This window comes from Chionomys nivalis, chromosome 10 (assembly GCF_950005125.1).
Source record: "Chionomys nivalis chromosome 10, mChiNiv1.1, whole genome shotgun sequence".
Lineage (NCBI taxonomy): Eukaryota > Metazoa > Chordata > Mammalia > Rodentia > Cricetidae > Chionomys > Chionomys nivalis.
The window spans coordinates 11,772,291-11,786,872 of NC_080095.1; the positions used below are offsets into that span (position 1 = coordinate 11,772,291).

The window sequence follows — 14,582 nt, forward strand, 5'->3', positions numbered from 1 at the left end:
TCATTGATCAAAGAAAACAGCAAGTCCAACAAATACTTAACAGAAAACATTCAGGAAATCTGGGACACCATGAAAAGACCAAATCTAAGAGTGATAGGGGTAGAAGAAGAAGAAGAATTACAGCTCAAAGGCCCAGAATACATATTGAACAAAATGATAGAAGAAAACTTTCCCAACCTAAAGAAGGATATTCTTATGAAGGCACAAAAAACATACAGAACACTGAATATACTGGATCAAAGAAAAAAATCTCCTCCCCATATAATAATCTAAACAGAAAACATACAGAACAGGGCAACCTGGATTACTCTTAGGGATGATGAGGGAGGGGGACTTGATGGGGGAGGGGGAGGGAAATGGGAGGTGGTGGTGGGGAGAAGGCAGAAATCTTTAATAAATAAATAAATTAATTAAAAAAAAGAAAGAATATTAAGAGCTCCAAAGGAAAAGGGTCAAGCAACATATAAATGTAAACCTATCAGAATTGCACCTGACTTCTCTATGGAAACCATGAAAGCCAGAAGGTCTTGGATAGATGTGCTGCAGACACTAAGAGACCATGAATGCAAGCCCAGACTACTATACCCAGCAAAGCTTTCTTTCAAAATTGATGGAGAAAACAAGATATTCAAGGACAAAAACTAATTTAAACAATACATAGCCACAAACTCAGCCTTAAAGAAAGTACTAGATGGAAAACCAAAATCCAAGGAAGCCAACAACACCCATAATAACACAGACATCTGTCAACGCTCTACCAGCACAACTCACAAAATGGAAACACACTACCACTACCACAAAAAAAAATAAAAACCTGGAGTTAACAACCATTGGTCATTAATATCTCTTAATATCAATGGAGTCAACTCACCTATAAAAAGGCACAGGTTAATAGAATGGATACAAAAACGGGATCCAATATTCTGCTGTTTACAAGAAACACACCTTAAACTCAAAGACAGACACTACCTCAGAGTAAAGGGTTGGGAAAAGGCTTTCCAATAAAATGGACCTAAGAAAAAAGTGGGTGTGGCTATACTAATATCTAACAAAATTTATTTCAAACTAAAATCAATCAGGAGAGATGGAGAAGGACACTTTATACTCATAACACAAAGAATTCATCAGGAGGAAGTCTCAATCCTGAATATCAATGCCCCTAATATAAAAGCACCCACATATGTAATAGAAACATTACTAGAACTCAAAGCATATATCAAACCCCACACTCTAATAGTAGGAGGTTTCAACACTCCTCTCTCACCAATGGACAGGTCAAACAGACAGAAACCTAACAGAGAAATAAGAGAACAATTAGATGTAATGAACCAAATGGACTTAACAAACATCTATAGAACATTTCACCCAAACAGTAAAGAATATACCTTCTTCTCAGCATTTCATGGAACCGTCTCAAAAATTGATCACATAATTGGTAACAAAGCAAATATCCACAGATACAAAGAAATTGTAGTACCACCAGGGTACTATCGGATCAGAATGGAATAAAGTTAGAATTCAACAACAATTCTAACCCCTGAAAGCCTACAAACTCATAGAAGCTGAACTGTCAACTACTGAACCACCCCAGGGTCAGGGAAGAAATAAAGAAAGAAATTAAAGTCTTCCTTGAATTCAATGAAAATAAAGACACAACATACCCAAACCTATGGGACACTATGAAAGCATTGCTAAGAAGAAAGTTCATAGCACTAAGTGCCCACATAAAGAAAATGGAGAAAGCGCACATTAGAGACTTAACAGCTTATCTGAAGGCTCTAGAAAAAAAAGAAGCAGACTCACCCAGGAAAAGTAGAAGACTGGAAATAATCAAACTGAGGGCTGAAATCAACAAAATAGAAACACAGAAATCAATCTAAAGAATCAATGAAACAAAAAGTTGGTTCTTGGAGAAAATCAACAAGATTGACAAACCCTATCCAAACTAATCAAAAGGCAAGGAGAGAACATGCAAATTAACAAGATCAGAAACGAAAAGGGGGACATAACCAGAGACACAGAGGAAATTCAGAGAATCATTAGATCTTACTAGAAAAACCTGTATGCCACAAAATTGGAAAATGTGAAAGAAATGAACATTTTTTTTAATTTTTTTAAATTCTTTTTTAATTGATATTTCCACCTGCTCCCTGTTTCCCTTTTCCCTCCCCTCCTCCCAAATATTGCCCCCTCCCCCCACTCCCCTCCCCCTATGCCCACTCCTCTTCTCCACCCCCCCCACCATTCCCCCTCATTTTTTAGATAAGAACAATATACCAAAATTAAATCAAGACCAGGTGAACAATTTAAACAGACATACCTGTAAGCCATGAGGAATGAGAAGCAGTCATCAAAAACCTTCCAACAATAAAAGCCCAGGACCAGACGGTTTCAATGGAGAATACTACAAGAACTTCCAAGAAGAGCTAATACCTATACTCCTTAATGGATTTCACAAAATAGAAACAGAACAGTCATTGCCAAACTCCTTTTATGAAGCTACAGTTACCCTGATACCAAAACTACACAAAGACTCAACCAAGAAAGAGATTTACAGACCAATCTCACTCATGAACATAGACTCAAAAATTCTCAATAAAATATTGGTAAACTGAATCCAAGAACACATCAAAAAATATCCATTATGATCAAGTAGGCTTCATTCCAGAAATGCAGGGCTAGTTCAACATACGAAAATTGATCAACAAAATCCATCATATAAATTAACTGAAAAAACATGATCAATTCATTAAATGGTGAAAAAGCATTTGACAAAATTCAACACCCCTTTATGATAAAGGTCTTGGAAAGATTAGTGATACAAGGTTCATACCTAAATATAATAAAAGCAATATACAGCAAGGCAACAGCTAATTTCAAATTAAATGGAGAGAAACTTAAAGCCATTCCACTAAAATCAGGAACAAGACAAGGCTGTCCACTATCTCCATACCTCTTCAATGTAGTGCTTGAATTTCTAGCAATAGCAATAAGACAACATAAGGAGATCAAGGGGATTCAAATTGGAAAGGAAGAAGCCAAACTTCCATTTATTTGCAGATGATATGATAGTGTACATAAACGACCCCAAAAACTCTACCAAGGAACTCCTACAGCTGATAAACATCTTTAATAACGTGGCAGGATACAAGATCCACTCCAAAAAATCAGTTGCCCTCCTATACACAAAGAACAAAGAATCAGAGAGGGAAATCAGAGAAACATCACCTTTCACGATAGCCACAAATAGCATAAAGTATCTTGGGATAACTCTAACCAAGGAAGTGAAAGATCTATTTGACAAGAACTTTATGTCTTTGAAGAAAGAAATTAAGAGGATACCAGAAAATGGAAGGATCTCCCTTGCTCTAGGATTGGGAGGATCAACATAGTAACAATGGCAATTCTACCAAAAGCAATCTATAGATTCAATGCAATCCCCATCAAAATCCCAACAAAATTCTTCACAGACATTTAGAGAAAATTAACCAACGTTATATGGGAAAAAAACCCAGGATAGACAAAACAATCCTATACAATAAAATCTACTATTTGTTTTTAACCAAGGAGCATATACTAACACTGTCTTCTATACTTTTACCAATATGTTAGTGCTTCTCTCAGCCTTGGTCAGTGAAGCCTTTCTGAAGTGTGTGACATGTAAAGTATGTACCCATGACTGCGCTAATACTGAAAATAAGTGACTACAAAATACTCACCTCAAAATATACATATTATGTATTTTCTGAAGCCCAAGAAAGGTAGCAAGAGACTGCTGGAAGAATGTGATACAGTTGGGTACTTTCTTTAGATACAGTGTGTCATAACAATTATGCACATATAGCAGAAACAACTTGCTTCATGAAGCAAGAAACAAAGGAACTGAAGGAAGTGATGGAAGAAAGATATGGGAGAGAGTCAGAGGGAAGAGGGGAGAGTAAATGAGGAAGCAGAAGTTTAGCAAGGAGGCAGGGAAGAAGGAGATGAAAAAACAGAAAAAATCATAAGTATATTTGTGTCCATGGAAGGACATCAGAAGTGAGGAGCAGAGGAAAGAGGGAAGTAGGAATGACTGATTCGTAGATCAGCTTGAATAAGATTTATTCTGCATAAATATACAAAAATTTCTGCTTCTGCAACAAATTTCCTTTTCCTATTTCAATTAAAATATTCTCCAGTTACTTCCTTGATAATATAAAGGGAATTTATCATTCCAATGTCGCTAAAATGACACTAGAGGCTTGTCTACAGGCCATTCTGGTGGGAGTATTTTCTTCCAACTGAGGTTTTCAGTTCCCAGATGATCAGATTTTCCTACAAAGACCATACAAACATAATATCTTGTTTTGTCATTGTAACAGGAGCCATTAATTAAACGTCCATGAATCCTGGAGACATGAGTGAATAAATGACTGGAGAAAGTCAAGTACAAGAATGCAGCTCTTAAAGAGAAGGTAAGTGTAAGTAATGTGCAGCTTTACTCTGAAGGCCTTTTCTTAAACACTTTTTAGTGATTCCTCTTAGACAGTTTCGTGGAGAAGGGAACCCCTAGAAGCATGAGAGAACAAAATGTGGACACAAACTCTGTCTGATGTAACAAAAGAAAAAATTCTTGAGTAAAGGGTCACATACCAGTCCTCCAAAATGGTATGAAAAATATTCTTCCCAGCCTCGGGAGGCAGAGGCATGCGGATCTCTGTGAGTTCGAGACCAGCCTGGTCTACAGAGCTAGTTCCAGGACAGGCTCCAAAGCCACAGAGAAACCCTGTCTCAAAAAACCAAAAAAAAAAAAAAGAAGAAAAAAAAAGAAAAATATTCTTGTGATCTTTTGTAAAATCTAAAAAGCACAATGAAGAAAATTAAAAAAAAAAACTACAAGTGCAAATTTTAACTAATACATAATAATCATATGAAATTAAAAAAATATAAAAAAATAAAAAGCACAATGAAAAATCAGGCAAAGCAAAGATGAGACACACTGGGCATAATGTCTTAAAATGCTCTAACAAACAGTGTATCCTGAACAAGGTTGACAAAGCTCTTACAGGGGTGGATGTCCAACAGATCTGGGACAGGATGACAGTCTCCCCATGGTTAAGACCTGTCTCCACCGGGGCTACTCACAGTACAGAATATGCTCAGAGGAATAAGGGATAAAACATGTGGGGTGTCCAATGTGAAACCATTGGCGGATATTCTCTGGGATTTACTGATAGATTGTTTTGAGCTATTCTCTGCCATTCCCTGATTATTTACATTACTGAGGCATAGAGAAAAGCCATGAATTCCTTTTCTCTATGGTGATCTTCATCACAAGACAATCAGTTCCCATTGTTCAAGTATGTCCTCCTTTTCTTCTTGTCATCACTTAGGGTTCTCATATTTTTATTGCTTCAAGTAACATAACCCTGAAGACTGGCTCCATGCAACTGCTTTTAATGAGGTGTCATGAAGAGCTGACCCTCCATCACTCACCAATGCAGCAATCATATTTAGGAACCTTCTTTTGCAATGTGCTTCAAGTGGTAAAAAGACGAGGAAGGAAATACAAAAGAACATAATGACTTCTTCCTTTCCTATTCGAATCCCCTTGATCTCCTTATGTTGTCTTATTGCTAATGCTAGATCTTCAAGAACTATGCTGAAGAGATATGGTGAGAGTGGACAGCTTTGTCTTGTTCCTGATTTTAGTGGAATGGCTTTAATTGGGAACTTGGGTGTGGGTGTGGGATAGGGGTAAGTGGAGAGGGGAAGGGAGAAGGGAGAAGGGGAGGATGGGGAGAGCTTGGGGGAATGGCGTGGTTGGGATGGAGGAAGGGTGGATATGGGAGCAGGGAAGTATATATCTTAATTAAGGGAGCCATTTTAGGGTTGGCAAGAGACTTGACTCTAGAGGGGTTCCAAGGTGTTCAAGGAGATGTCCCCAGCTAGTTCCTTGGACAGCTGAGGAGAGGGCACCTGAACTGGCCCTATCCTATAGCCACACTGATGAATATCTTGCATATCACCATAGAACCTTCATATGGCAATGGAAGGAGATAGAGACAGAGACCCACATTGGAGCACCAGACTGAGCTCCCAAGGTTCAAATGAGGGGCAGAGGGAAGGAGAACATGAGCAAGGAAGTCAGGACTGCGAGGGGTGCGCTCACCCACTGTGATGGTTGAGCTAATCTAATGGGAGCTCACCAAGGCCAGCTGGACTGGGACTGATGGAGCATGTGATCAAACCAGACTCTCTGAAACTGGCTGACAATGAGGGCTGACTGAGAAGCCAAGGACAATGGTACTGGGTTTTGATTCTACTGCATGTACTGGCTTTGTGGGAGCCTAGCCTGTTTGGATGCTCAGCTTACTAGACCTGGATGGAGATGGGAGGACCTTGGACTTCCCACAGAGCAGGGAACCCTAACTGCCCTTTGATCTGGAGAGGGAGGGGGAGGGCGACTAGCGGGAGAGGGAGGGAAATAGGAGGAGGGGAGGAGGTGGAAATATTTAATTAAAAAAAAAGTACATAATGACAGAGACACAGACAAACAGAAACAGAAACTAGGATATATCCAGGTTTGGAGTTCCTGAATGGACAAGCAAATACTGTGAGACCACTTGTGTGAATGAAAATCAATTCTTTGATTTTTACCGCTGAGTAGTACTCTAATATGTATATATTCCACACTTTCTTCATCAATTGAATCTCCTCTCAGATAAAAAGTTAAAATCACATGCCTCTAGAGAGTTCTTATCTCTGCCAATGCTCAGACTAAATGGGGGAAGATCCTGTCTCTACAAATGTTCTCACTGAATGTTTTCTCTCCAAAACCTCAGACAGCTTCTCTTACTGAATCCTCAGACTACATCTGAGCTCTTGTCTCTTCCTGTCTTATATTCCTCTTCTGCCCATCCATGTTACTCCTGTCGCTGCCTCCCTATTGCTAGGACTAAAGACATATGATCCCTGGTGCTGGGATAACCTTTGTCTGAACTCTGTTTCTGTTTTGTGAATATTCAATCTCTTGTAGCCGAGGTTAAGGTTTTACTCACAGAGATCCATTCACCTCTTTCTCCCTAGTGCTGGGATTATGGGTGTGTGGTACCATTTTCTGGCCTCTACGGCTAACTAGTGTCTTAGTTCTGCAGTCTGATCTTCAGGAAGCTTTATTTGTAATATGACAAACATAATATCACTACACCTGCAGGAGCTGTGTTTTCATAAACCTGAACAATCTGCATACTTCAGACACAGCCATGTTTTACTGTGCCAGAGGCACAGTGAGAGAACTCCAGTGTGAGCTTGGACAGAAACCTCACTACTCAGACCGGCATGGGATGCTGAGGACAAACAGGTACTTCCAGAAAAAGTGGTGGTCATTTTAGAAACTAGGAAGTTCAGGAATATGCTGCATTTACACCAGTTTGATATCGTATTTGTTTTTTTTTCCTCAGAAGTAAATCTTCTAGTGTACCCTTTACTCATAATAACATATTAATCTTGCTTTTTAATTGCACACTAAACTTCTTTGTTCCCCCACAATACTCTAAAATGTCTAATTGCCTCTTGTCAGACAACTGAGCACATTAATTATATATTTTATATATACATATATATGTATATCAGATTCTGAAATTATGAAACTTGTTGACTGTAAATTTTGTAAGACAGATTCAGAATTTTGAATAATCATTAATTCATCTTTATTTTATACTTGTGGTAGAGAAACCACAGCTTCCCTGAATTGATGCTAACTTCCACAGTTAGCTTAGAAAATAAACCATCCACAGATTTCTATTTCTGAACTAATAGGACCTTATAAAAGTGTACAATTGTTAAATTGCTCTAAGATTCTATTTTTGAGTCTTTGCATTTCTGTAAAAATTAGCTTGCACCTCAAAGTCCAGGCTAATGATTTCCATATAGACATATGGTGCAACTCAGACCACAAAATTCTCAGCACATCCCAGCAGACAACAGCTCCAGTCCCTGGTTCGTCTCTCTTCAACCCTTACCACAGACAACTGAGTTCTATGGTTTTCAGAGTTTGTGCTTTTGTTGGTACTTTTGTTTGCTCTCAGAATTACTCCTCTGCACTCTCTGATGTTGCTGACTAGAAGAGCCTGATGTCTCATATTTGAGTTAGAGACGTGTCCTTCAGAGAAGCCGTGTTGCCTGTAGGTTCCATGTTAGTAGATCATAGGCTTGGGGCAGGTTTAAAAAGGAAAAAAAGAATCTTTTCATCTGAGGCTTAAGCTTCTCTGGAAATTTACGCATAGACACCATTAGTGTGTGACAAAGCTTTGGAGACCACATTGACTAGATTCTTAGAATCCTGAAAGAAGAACACAAAACAGTGAATTGAATAACTCCACACTATATTGAACTCAAAGTTTCCACTCTCATATTTTCCAGGGTCAGTGTTAGGATCAGCTTACATGGTTGCTCCTGAAATGGATGAACAGGGTAAAACTTTTAATGAGTTTGTTGGGCATAAAATATATCAGAACCAATACCTTTATTTTAATAAGAATTATTTTACATTTGACCAAGAATCTCCAGAACATTTTATGGAGAGTCTACCAATATGAATTAAAAGACTTCACATATCTATATTAATGTAAAAAAAATTATTGAACAAATAGGCACAGGCAAAGTTTTCCCTCTGGAATAGAAAAAAACATAACAGTTCTTTATAGAGATGCCCTTGAAATTCTCTTCTCTTCAGTATGTCCTCTGATTTGTTCTAGATAATTTTAAAGAAAAAGGGAATCTAATATCAGAATAATTGTTATTGCAACATGAGCCCTGAAAGAGTAGCAGGAATTATGTGTATTTCTCCTAATTCTGATTGATGATGAGATAATGTCACCTTAGAATAAAGTAACAGTTAAACAATTGTGAAAAGAATTTTACAAATTATGTATAGGATTATCTGCAAATTGATTTATTTTAGAAATCAGTGAAGGACACCACCAGCCCTTAGTTGGATGGGAAGATGGTCCCTGATAAAGTTGGCCTACCAAGTTATTTGATTCTTACTAGTGTTCCTAAATCATTTTCTTTCTAAATTTATTGTTATGAACCTCAGTTATATAGGATTTACTATTTTTCCTTATTATATAGAATCTCTACATGTGGTATTTTTCCATTAAGCCCCTCCTGCATATTCCAAACATGGGGTCCTACCAACCTTACATGTGTTTAAGCACAGTTAGTGCTGTCCATTTGTGCATGAGTGTGAACTCAAGCACTGCATTATTGCAAACATACCAGGGACCATACCCTCAAAAAAGTGACTATATCCCTTGTCCAGAAAAATATATTTCCAACTGCTCCTCAGTAATAAGCAGGGACAAGGAATTATCAGTCCTACCTATATCAGGGTTTTGGCTGGCTTGTCTCTACTTACATCTATAAAGACAACAGCAGCTATTATGAGTCCATGATTGTCATACCCAGAAGACAGCATTTCAAAGTACCCCTCCCTGTGATCCACTCCTTACATTCTTCCTGCCTCCTCTTCCTCGGTGTTCTCTGAGCCTTGGAGGAACTTGAATGATACTGGAAATCTTATATCACACAACATATTGAAGATTGGGAAGGACACTTTCTGCCCTATGTAGAATCCGGATTGTATATTTGAGACTCTGTGTATGTGGTGTTTCGGCTTCTGTTTTGTAGGCTTGGAACTAGAATGGAAGACAAGACATCTGAAGTGAAGGACAAGAGGGAAATAACACTGGGTAATACATGGGTTTTCAAAGGAAAATTTGGGTGTAGTGAGAAATATGGGCTGAGTGGTTAGAAAGCATGAAAATTTGGAAAAATAAACAGAGCCTTCTGAAAATACCAAACTGATGCCAACATTCTGTGTTTTGCTATAAAAATTTATTAAATGCCCCATTATGCTGACTACATAAATATGCAGAAATAAAAACTGACCTAAGTCAACATGAAGGCAGCCATGTGTTGCCTGGTATCAGGTTTGGAAAAGGAAAGGCACAGTGAGGAATAAAAGTGATCATAGGGAGAACTTCAGGATGAAAACAATGGAGTGCTGTAAATACAAATATGTCTCCATAGCAATCACTGAGAGAAAGACAGACAGCAACAAGAAATGTTTTATTTGCAAACATCCAGGGTCCATAGGACAGGATCTCTCAGAACTGAGGAAAATTCAGAAAAATCTCATGTGTTCTTGTTACAAAAATGGAGTTCCACTTAGAGGCAGATGTCACCCTATCCAAGATTCACCTCAGGATGAAGCCATGTCCAGTAGAGACAAAGGGACAGACAGAGATAATAATATCTAGGAACACAGCTGTGTAGAGCTTTTAAATTTCACATTGATCCTAAAAAGACATGATGTGTGAAAACACAACATTTACTACGCATGTTGGTAAAGGGAAGAAAATACAGTGTGGTGAATCCCTAACAAGGAAAATGTGTACTCAGAGCTATGTTAATGCTTCCATTTCCATAACTGTCATCAGTGTATATGCTCTGAGTACTGCCTTCTGCCGAGGTCCAACTACAGAGCCTGCTGTAACAGGAAGATATGCAAATAAGGCTTCTTTGTACCCATAAATTCTAGGCCTGCCCTGACCCTGCAGCCCTGGCAGAGGAGACCAGCCCTGAATTCTTAAATCCTCCCAGTCAGGGTTCAGCACTGAACACAGGTCATTCATCATGGACTTAGGACTCATATTGGTTTTCTCTACCCTTATTTTAAAAGGTGATTCATAAAGATTAGATGCTGTGTGTTGTGTGGACATGAAAAAGAGAAAAATACCATCTGTATCAGTTTTCTAACCAGAATTCTTTATGTTTACAGGTGTCCAGTGTGAAGTACAGTTGCTGGAGTCTGGGGAAGACTTAGTGCAGCCTGGAAAGTCTCTAAAACTCTCCTGTGCAGCCTCTGGATTCACCTTCAGTAGTTATGCAATGAGCTGGGTCCGCTAGGCTCCAGGGAAGTGTCTGGAGTCTGTCGCATACATTAGTGGTAGTAGTAACTACATCTACTATACTGACACTGTGAAGGGCCGGTTCACAATCTCCAGAGACAATGCCATGAACACTCTGTACCTGGAAATGAGCAGTCTGAGATCTGAGGACACAGCCATGTATTACTGTGCAAGAGACACAGTGAGTGAATGTTACTGTGAGCTCAGACAAAAACATCCCTGTGGGGCACACAAGACCAGCAGGGGGCGTTGAGAGCACTTAGATATCTGGGTCACAGAAGTGCCTGCTCAGAGAAGCATGGAAGACTGGACTTCTTTGTGTCTGCACTGCCTCTCCGTATCACACTTAGGGATTTTCTCTACAGGTATAGAGTGTACTAATCCTCGAATGTCCAAATGTTTATTCCAATTTCATTTTCCTGCTGGGTTGTCTGTGTTTATTTATTACATTGTTTTCCCCTTAACTCTGTCTACCTGTCTCTCTCAGTGTCTCACTCTCTCTCACTCTCCCTCTTTCTCTCTCTGTTTTGCTCTCTCACACTTTATAACTTCTCTCTCTCTGTGTGTCTCTCTCTGTCTCTCTCTCTGTCTCTGTCTCTCTCTCTCTCTCTCTCTCTCTCTCTCTCTCTCTGTGTGTGTGTGTGTGGATGCTCAACAGTCTCTGTCTTTCTCTTTTCAGTGTGTGGCAGACACTGTTACTCATATGTGCAGTCTGCTCTCATTTTTACCTTTTTATTCAGGTGTGTGAGTTGAACATGAATAGTGAGATTCCAGCACATGTGTTCAACTACACAGTAGTCTTGAAAAGGTCAAAGAGTCCAGACTCAGAATAGGAGTCACCAGCTGAGTGTGAAGTTTCCCTCTACTTCTCCTTGTCCTCTTCCTTCTGTTTTCTTCGATTGTTTATCCTCCCTACCCCAACATTCTTGACATCCATGCTCAGAAGATTGATCCTTTACAGAATCTGGTAAAAGTGCTGGGCATAAAGGAAGAAAAAATTGTGGTTTTTGGTGTATATTTTAGTAGTGCATAAATGCAGTCTTCAAAAAATATTTTCTGTAGAATAATGTGATGTTTTAAAATATTTATCTAAGCTTGTAGCTCTGTGATAGAGTGCTTTGTGACCATGTGAAATTTCTTAAGTTTAAGAACCAAACACTCCTAAAAATAGGAATTAAGCACTTAGACATATATCATATCTCACTTTCAGAGACTTAAATGAGCCACTCTCATGGCTGGAAAAGGAATGGAAGCCCCCAGAATAGGAAGTGCAGTTGTAAAGTTGTTGAGAAGGAATAAGTATCCAGGAGTTTATCTCTTGACTTCCATAGCAAGCAGTTCATCCACGGTTTGCAACTTCCATGACACCGTTCCAAATAACTATAAACCACGAGTCCCATGCATGGTAAGGACAATGTTTGGATGGCTTGAAAGCACAACTGTCTAGACTGTGTATGCATTATGTATGGTTTACACATGTGTCTGAAGGCTAGAGTTGAGATTGAGTGTGTTTATTGGTTCATTTCTATCTTATTTTTGAGACAGGATCTCACAGTGAACCTGGAGCACAAATGTGCAGATGATTCTTAGGATGGCAAGTTTCAGAGAACCTCCAGCCACAACCCCCTCTAGTGCTGGGAATACAGGATAAACCATTACATCCAGCTTCTAAGATAAGTGTTGTGAATCAAGCTAAGCTACTAATACTGGAAGGCAGGTATCTTACCACTGAGCTAACTGTTGAGCCATGAATATTATCACTATATATTGATAAAAGAATTGTAATATGTAAAAACAAATACATGTATTGTAAAATAATTTTTAAAAGAGAAAATGTATTGCCAATTATGCATTTTTAAACCATTAACTGTCTATATTAAAATGAATGCCTCACGTCCAAACCCTTATATGTCCTCATAAATAACCCTCAAAACTGACCATTATGGAATTCTGGAAATGGCGAAATGGGTAGGATCTGAAAAAGAAGAGAGAATGTAAATAATTAACAGAATATATTATATTGAAGGTTTTCCAAGGAAATAGATGCTTTAATTATCGACAGCAATGCATTTGATGGTAGGGCACAGTGAAATATAGTCTTAATACATTCAATAGAGAGACAGAAGCAAGAAAATCTCTCATAGCTAGAGACCTAGATGACCCTGTTAAAAAATGAAAAAAAGTCATCCCTTCTACCAGTGAATCTGAGAGTGTTTCTGACTGTAGGTGTGTATGATGGGTATGGGACTGTATCTGGAAGTGGGAATCTCACTCTCTTTGGGTGTCTCTGTCTGTGTGTTGGAATGTGTGGCTGAGGTTGCAGAGAGTTGAAAATGACTAATGAAACATTTAAGAGTAAGGATCCACCTCTTAAATAGAAGATAATTGTAAATAATGTCTGGCTTTACCATCAACTCATTCCCTTTGAAATGACTTTTGCTTAGCGATTTCCTTTACCATTAACTCATTCCCTTTGCAAAATCTTTTGCTTAGTGAACTATTTCTAGGCAGATTCACAGAGACAGAAACCCAGAAATTAAGATAGTACAGAATACAAATGCAAACTATCTCTGCAACAGACAATGTCAAAAATATGTGAATAATAAGTTGACCTATAACAAGTTCCCAAATGTAGTATCAGAAATGTTTCTTTACTTCTCTGATATCCCTTCCCTGATTTTTGTAAGCACAGTGAGAATATCAGATGAACCCAAGATGTTACATACTAAACATGTCTAAAAAATATTCTTCTAATTTACTGAACATCACAAATGACTAGAACACAGCAATCATAGAGTTTTTGCATCAGTATTTGCATCAATATTCCCCATCAGTATTTGCAAGAATGACTGTCTTACCTATGTTAAATTCTATCTCCCCCACTGCCACTCACAGTAAATATATTGTGCACCACAACTTGAGGGACATAACATGTGGGATTCCAATAAAGGGAGTGGTGGGTGTTCTTTGGGAACTGACAGGGCAGGTTTGTTACAGCTCATTTCCCTTCCCTGGCGATTTATATTCCTAAGGCAAGGGACAAAGTCCTTCAATCCTTTGTCTTCTATAGTTATCCTCTCCACAAGGCAAGCAGAATCCCACTGTTCAAGTATACCCGGCTTCCATGTCTTGTCATCACATAGATTTCTCTGTCTTTTTATTACTTCAGATCATATAACTCTCAAGCCTGCCTGGATGCTATTTCTTTTCATGAGGTATTATTAACTGCAGGCTTTCTCATCCATCAACAATGCAGTAATCATAAAACCTAGTTCTTATGTGCTACAACCTGAGGATAGACAAAGTGAGAAATATAAAAATACAAAGAGAAAAGAAAAATCTGAAGTAAATAAAGATGTTCAAGGACAAGTTCCCAGGTATGGTGTCCCTAATTAGGAAGGTAAATAGTCTGAGCCTAATCAGATCAGATCCAAGTCAGTCACTTGTGTTTTATCCCAGATGAACACATGAGATCACATGTACTAAATGTTAGAAGTCACAAGTTATCTTCTAGATGAGGGATAAGAATAAGATGACACTACTGATACCAAAAGAATAAATTCTAAGTTTTCATAAGTATGATTTCTGATCTCTATGAACCCCAATTACATTCTAAATCAAATTTAT

General features: G+C 38.4%; 1 pseudogene; it reads left to right on the forward strand.

The window, feature by feature from the left end:
- Positions 1 to 10,680: 10,680 nt before the first annotated feature.
- On the forward strand, positions 10,681 to 11,208 carry LOC130882864 (immunoglobulin heavy variable 3-21-like; annotated as a pseudogene).
- Positions 11,209 to 14,582: the final 3,374 nt, after the last annotated feature.